This window comes from Phalaenopsis equestris, unplaced genomic scaffold (genome assembly GCF_001263595.1).
Source record: "Phalaenopsis equestris unplaced genomic scaffold, ASM126359v1 Scaffold000002, whole genome shotgun sequence".
Taxonomy (NCBI): Eukaryota; Viridiplantae; Streptophyta; class Magnoliopsida; order Asparagales; family Orchidaceae; genus Phalaenopsis; species Phalaenopsis equestris.
In genome coordinates, this window is record NW_018164444.1 from 72,487,549 (window position 1) to 72,495,427 (window position 7,879).

Sequence of the window (7,879 nt, forward strand, 5' to 3'; positions counted from 1 at the left end):
TGAACTGGAACTGTTCCCTGACACCTTGTCTTGATTCTGCTGTAGCATAAACTGCTCATCAAAAATTGCATCTCTGCTGATCACCATCTTTTTTGTAATCGGATCCCAAAAATACATCCTTGCACACCTTTCTGGTAGCTTAGAAAGATGCACTTCTTGGATTTTGCATCAAGTTTGGATTTTTCATCTCCAGGTAAATGCACATAAGCAGAACAATAAAAAATCCGTAAATGATTGAATTTAACTGGATTATCTGTCCATACCTTTTCTGTGACCTTGTCACCCTCACAGAACTTCTGAAACTGCGAATATGTGTACTCTGTGTCATTATCGGACCTCAAATACTTGATCTTTCTGCCAGTTTGGTTCTCAACCTCAGCTTTCCACAGCTTGAATTTAGAAAATACTTCAAATTTCTGCTTCAAGAAATACACCCAAACTTTTCAGGAGAAATCATCAATAAAGGTAACAAAATACCGAGATCCTCCCAATGACAACTCCCTAGTAGGGCCCCATACATAGTCAAGAATTCCTTCAGTTTTGTGCTTTCCAATCATAAAACTGACTCTAGTCTGTTTTCCAAGAATACAGAACTTACAAAGATCAAGCTTGCAGCTTTTAACCCCATGCAGTAGATTTCTTCTATGCAATTTGTCATCCCACGCTCACTGAGATGACCCAGACGCATATGCCATAGCTTTGTGTTGTCATTATCTGACTCAACAGAATGAACTCCACCTACAAGTGTACTCCCTAACAGTCTGTAGATATTACCTGCAGTCAACTTTCTTTTCATCACCGTCAATGCACCCTTAACAATACTGATGGTTTCTCTATCCTCATCAGCCTTAGGAATAAAACCATTTCCGTGTAGAGTGCCCAAAGAAATCAAATTCTTCTTCAGATCTGGAATATGTCTGACCTCACATAACGTCCTAGCTGTGTCATCATACATCTGAATTCTGACTTCTTCAATACCAACTATATTGCAGCATCTATCATCACCCGAATTAGTTGACCTGTATGAAGTAAACCACTCTCTGTTATGTGTTATGTGATAAGAACATCCTGAATCCATAATTCATGCACCCGTGAACTGAGTTGATGAAACTAAGAGCATATCATCATCACTGCAATCTGAATTTTCATTCTGCATCACATTTACAGACTTTGATGAAGTCTCACCTTTCTCCCCAGTCTGCTTCTTCAGCTTTGGACAATCTCGCTTCATATGACCTGGCTCCTTGCACTTGTAGCAATGAATTTCCTTTTTGCCTCTAGACTTTGATCTGGAATTTTGCCTTCCAGATCCCTCCTTCTCTTTCTTCCTTCCACGATTCTGCTTACTCTTCACATATAAATTGTCACCGTGAGAGCTTCCCCCTGCATTCTGCTTCCGCTGGTTGTGAGCCAACAACGCTGCAGTAATCTCATCCACTTTGATAGTTTCTTTCTCATATGTCAGAGTAGTCACCAGGTGTTCAAAGGAAAAGGGCAATGAACACAACAAAATCATCGCTCGATCTTCATCCTCAATACTCACATCAAGCCGTGATAAATCAGTGATTATTTGATTGAAGTCATTCACGTGCTGCGCTAGATCAGAACCTTCCTGCATCTTCAGTCCATACAACTTTTGCTTCAGATACAACTTGTTCGTCAGAGATTTAGCCATAAACTGAGCTTCCAGTTTCTTCCAAACTTCTCCTGGAGATTTCAAATTCAGCACGTGATACATAACATTGTCTGTCAGACATAGTCGTATCGTCGCTGCCGCTCACTGTTGCAATTCTTCACAATCTTCATCCTCCATGGCATTTGGTTTTGTTGCCCGCAGAGCTTTCAAGATTCTCTGTTGCACCAACAGATCTTTCACCCTGGTTTGCCACAATCCGATGTTACCAGTTCCGTCGAACTTCACCACCTCGAATTTCACACCAGAAAATGTCATCTGAAAATTGATCCTGCAACAAAATCCTTTTGAAAAAAAAAAAAAAATTCTCTGCAAAAATCTTTAGAAACTTTTTTTTTTTAAAGAAAAAAAATTGAAATCTTCGAGCAAAGCAAAAAATTTCCTCTCCGCCTCCGAGAAAAGAAATAAATATTTCCTTTATTTCCTCTTCTTATCCCGCAAAGAAAATCCTTAATTAAATTTGCTTAATTTAACTTAAAGCAATTTAATTAAAAAGCTTTACTTTAATTTAAAGGAAATCCTCTCCTTTCCTTTCCATTTCTCAAGCAGCAAAGCAATAGAAATAAAGAAAATACTCTCGGCGGGCCAATTGGAAATAAAAGATAAAAATAAAGGAAATCCTCTCCTTTCCTTTCCAATTTCTCAAGCAGCAATAGAAGGAGGAATCCCTTTCAGCCAAAGAAAATTGGAATTTCCTCTCTCCGACTTCTTCTCCATCAAGCAAAAATAGAAAGAATATTCTGCTATAAAAAAAATTCCTTCCTTTTACTTCCTTTTCCAATCCTCTCCAGCAGCTTCCCGCGGAAGAAATTCCAGAATCCTTGCACAGCCGGAATAAATTCCAAAATCCTTGCACGCCAGCCTTTAATGGAAGGGAAGTAGAAATCAAAGATTCTTCCTCCTCCTCTTCCGCTCCTTTCCGGTTCTGGCAGACCTCCCGCGAGCGTTCCTTTCCAGCGGCGAATCGGAGCTTCCCTCTGCGCGCAAACCTGCGATGCCTCTGCTTCCTTGTCGGGCGGATGAACCCCGCCGAAAACCCGCGCGTTCTTCCTGGTCTGGTCGCGATGAGCAACTCGCGCAGATCTTGACCCGCCTCTTGCCTCCTTGATTCCGAACCGAAGCCAGACAGATCCTTCTCATTCCAAAATCCCCAAATAGTTCTTCTTATTTCCTGCGACCCCGTAGTTTTCTTCTCTGCCCTCGAACATGTCTCTGATACCACTTGTTGAGTAAATTAGGACGAATAAAAACAGTAACGACACAAATCCAGAAGAACACAGAGATTTAACGAGATTCGGCATTTAACGAGCACAGAGATTTAACGAGATTCGGCAAAGATGTCTACGTCCTCGGGAGCAGAGCGGCGAGTTCCTTTCAATATTCAAAAAAGAGGTTACAGAATACAGGATGTCTTCTGGGGTTACTAACAGACCTATTTATAACCCCATGAGTAAACCTTAGACACAATATGTAATTAAAACATTACCACTGTACCAAACCGCGGGGCTTTGCCCCCGCACCCCAACCCACGTAACTTTCCAATTTGGACAGATTCTTCCGCTCCGCTCCACTCCGCTTTGATCCAGCGTCTGTCCCTATATGGTATATGAGTCATACTATAACAATGGTGAATATAAGGTATTGTTGGCTAATGTTAGATATCGCAAGTACTTCGGTCTGTCCCCAATAACCTAGGTGATGGGATTGAATCCCAATGTTGGGCAATTTCTGAAATGAAGGATTGACGGATGTCCTGATTGGTAATGATGATTTTCTTAAATTGTTACCTTTAGAGGGATATATTTAAGTTACTCTTTCTAGGAAGATGGCAATAAGATGGATCAAGTTCTTCCAAGGTGGGCTTAATTCAGTCAGTTAGGATGATAGGCTTGATTAAACCACTTTTGTGGATGGGCTTGATTCTGTAAGATAAAAAACAAATTAAAATTTTTGTATGGTCGTATTTGTGTATACATATGTTAAATATGATTTTAGATTTATCAAATCCCGCTGTTGTTAAATACGAAGTAGTGTTTGGTTCAGTTAAAATTTAATCCGGTTAAATTTGTTTGACATTTTTGGCATAAACTCGTTTGATATTTTTGGTATAAATCTATTTGAGGTGTTTTCTTCCTATGATAAATCCGTTAAATCTATCTAATAATCAAATTTAGTAAATTTGGATTTACATCAAAAAGAGAGATGGAACGAAGATAAAATTAGATTTAGCTACCTTATTTTCATGTTTAGTTAGATTTACAATAAATTCAGATGTAAATCATGTTAAAAGGGTACTACCAAACGCCCTCTTGAAGATTTTAGTTGCATCCCTTTCAGAAAAAAAAAATTTAGTATGCAGATACATGAGTTAGAAAGACATGATTGATGCAGCAAACCTCGCAAGGACATAACGAGAATTCTTATAAGAACCAATGATTATTTAACAAAAAAAAAATGGCTTTTACATGTGCACCCACACTTCTTATGTGTTTAACTTTTGTATTTACATATATAACACTCCAAAATTTAATATAACATCAAAATTATTGCTCTCATTTAACTCTTTTTTAAAGTAAAATATACTTTTATAGCACATAGATTCATGACAAGAAGTATTGTAAACTTAAATATAAAACTGTAGGTGTTAGATATATACATACATACGAATTTTCGGGCATGTATGTAAATTTCATTTACAAAAATATGTAAAAAAAAATAATGTGCAAGTCATATATTATAAATAGCACCCTTCCTTATAAATAGGGAAGAAGTTAGTACATAATAGAATGCATGAATAGTGCAATCACAATACTATATTAGGAGATAAAGTAGTGTGATGATGTTAGAGTTATCTTCAGGAGATCATACGTGCCATGTTTGATGGATTTTCTTTGAGGAAATGAGAGACCAAGAAAATTAGTATAATCTTATTGGAATATGTTTGTTGATCTTATTGATGATTATGTGTGTAAATACCGCTAGTAATGATTGACAATGATAATGGTAGGTGTTGGATTGGTGTCAACGATGTGCATTGACCTAATAAGGACATACACATGCAAATGGCATGAGTCGACAATGTGCATTGGCCATGTAGATGAAAATGTGCATCAACGACATGCATTGGCCATACAAGTGATGTTGTACATTAACAATATAGATGATACCTTATATTAACAATGTTTATTGGCTTTAGTGGTAATGACATGCATTGATTGTGTAGATTGACTTTAAAAGCAAAGGCAGGCGTTGAGGGTGTGCATAGACATAATAAGCAAGGGTATATATGAATGGCATGCTTCAGCCTTAGAAGAAATAAAATAGAGTGTATTAAAGAGATACATCAATCTTATAAGTAATGAAATGTGCAACAACATGAATATGCCTTATATGGAATAACAAGTAATATCTGGAGATGATGGTCAGAAGACTGCACTTAGACTACGATGACCAAGGAACGATGGTAAAAAATAGTAGATGGGCAATAAAACTCAGGTAATTGTAGTTAAACATTGGTAATCAGACAACTGTAGAATAATGATGGAGGTCTAGAGAATCGTGGTTGAACGTTATATGTTGGGCTAAACAGTTAGGCAGTAGAGCTTAAGCAAATGTAAATCGATGACAAAGGTAAGTTAAGTGACTGTAGTTGGGTGTTGAAGGTCAGCTAACAATAATGATCATAATTATGCAATAAAAATTTTGAAATCATAGACAAATCACATAAGAAAGTTAGATGACTATAACATGGTATCAGTTGTTTAGTGAAGCGGTGATGGTTAAGTTATTGTAGATGGCAATAGATTTTAGGTGATTATTTTCAAGCGATGGCGGTTGAGTGATTATAAATAAACAATAAAAGTTGGGCAATTGTAATTGGGTGATGATGATCCGATAATCATAGTCCAACAATGATTTGAAAAGTTAGGGATGTAATTTCACCATTCTTCAAACATGATTTCTAACTAAAAGCATCCAAATGAACCTTCATACGAATTTTTGTAAGGAAATTGCTTGTATAAATTGGTGTTGGAGAGTGGGGGTATCAAATCTATGTTCATAGAATACAATAAGTCTATCTATAACTAAAATATTATAGCATAGATTTGTCAAAAATAATAATAATAATAATAAAATAAATGACATGCCCTATTTTATTAAAATTTAAGAATGCACAAAACTTTAGTAGTAGAATATATGATGTAATTTATTCTACCTTTTTTTTTTGTTTATGCTTGCATTAGTACTATTTTAATTCGCACTTTATTATTGTTAACATTGTTAGTTTCATTGTAATTCGCAAAAATGAGGTTGGAGCATCACTAAAACGTCCAAAAAATGTTATTACCAAGAGCGGGTTTATTAGGTAAGAAAGTAGTGGAGCATTTAGAATACAAGTCTACTCCACTAAATCTTCAGTCATAAGAGCACGATTACAACAAACTACATGCACCGCAATCAGAAGATGGGGTTTGGCTTTCAGGTATGTGGTGTAGCTTTATGGAGCGACATGGTCAAAATTATATTTTCATTTTAAAGAATTATGATTGCTTAGTTTAAGTAAGCTATACTCTGCTCATCCTTTTTTATTTTTCTTTCAATTGAACAAGGCACCCTAGTGAGATATACCGGGTGCATGACTTGTACAAAATTTTAGAATTTACCACCAAGGACATGCTTACATATCAAGATTAATGATAATGGAGTGCCTTGCAACATGTCAGAGTCCCACTGTTCATATTTAGCTGTTAGTGCGAGAGATCTAGTTTGCCGCTCATATCATTCATAGATTGGGGCAATAAAGACATGGAGCTCTTCAAGAATAAGATGTTAGCTGAAATAAAGGTGACTTCATGAAGTAAATATATTTATGATACTATTTTCTTGCCATACAAATTTGAATTTCTCGGCCACATAGAACGTTGAATATAGTTCCTAGGCATTAAGTGATGCAACTATAAGACTAGCCTCAAGCCTGAACATTGAGATAGTCGACCATTCGAAGAAATAATGGAGGATATTCCTGAGAGAAAAGATGCACTACAATGGTATTTTCCTGATAGCACTATCACTTGGAATTAAAGTAGAAGTGACATTCTCTAAGATCTGAAATGTGATAATTCAAGCACGGCGCATGTGCATCAAATTCAATAACGTTTTATGATATCTAACAAACTTACAACAAGATCGATAACTAGTTGTGTAATTATTAATTGCCGAGTTGAAAAAATAGTTCTTCTGACGTTTGACATTTTGAGAGGATTATATGAATATAGTGATCAATTATGTAAGGTTTCATTTAAATTAGTGATATATTGTGAGATTGGCTTCTTATTTTATCTGTTTGATTTGTTATTATGAATGATTATTATTTAAGGATGACTGTTAAAATGTACTTTCTAGATTAAATTCTCAATGATTTTTTGTATACATCTTATAGTGATTTAAATTGGGAAATTGTTTCAAATGTAGGCACTTTTCTTTAATGATTATTTGTAAATTTGTTTTTTTTAGATTATACACTAATGTTCATCTAATATTGTAACAAGAAAATGTGGGAACTATGAGTTTTTATTTGTATATTTGTTTGTTGGAGGACCATGTCAACCATTGGTCTGAGTATATTGATCAATGGGTGCATTTGATGGTACTATAACTTATTCAATGAAAATTTTTGCTTATATATGAAAATTGGCATATTCAATTGGAAGAGCTACATTTGCTTAATGTGTTTTACTTTGATACACATAAAAGCAGTTTTAGCTTTAGATATAATAACATTGGGGATTGATACATTGTTTATGTTAAAGCATGCTGCCTCATGAATGGCTAAAAAGGTTACTTTGAACAAGCAGGAAGAAACAGAAAAGATTTATTAAGAGCACATATAGGAAATTTTGTAGTTCTACCATTCTAATCTTTAGAATTCCAAACAAACGCCAATTTCTCATTGCAAGATATGTATATATTCAAAAGAATGGCCGGAGGCTATTATACAAGCCCCCAACCACCCTCATGTGCCTAACTATTCGAGGGCCGCCCTCATTGCCAACAAACTAGTCAGAAAGGGACTCAAACCCGTAAACAGAGGGAATTTGCAACATTTAAAGAAGCTACTCTACCAACAAACCAGAGTTGGCGGCACCTCAACTCAAGATTAGATATATATATATATATATATATATA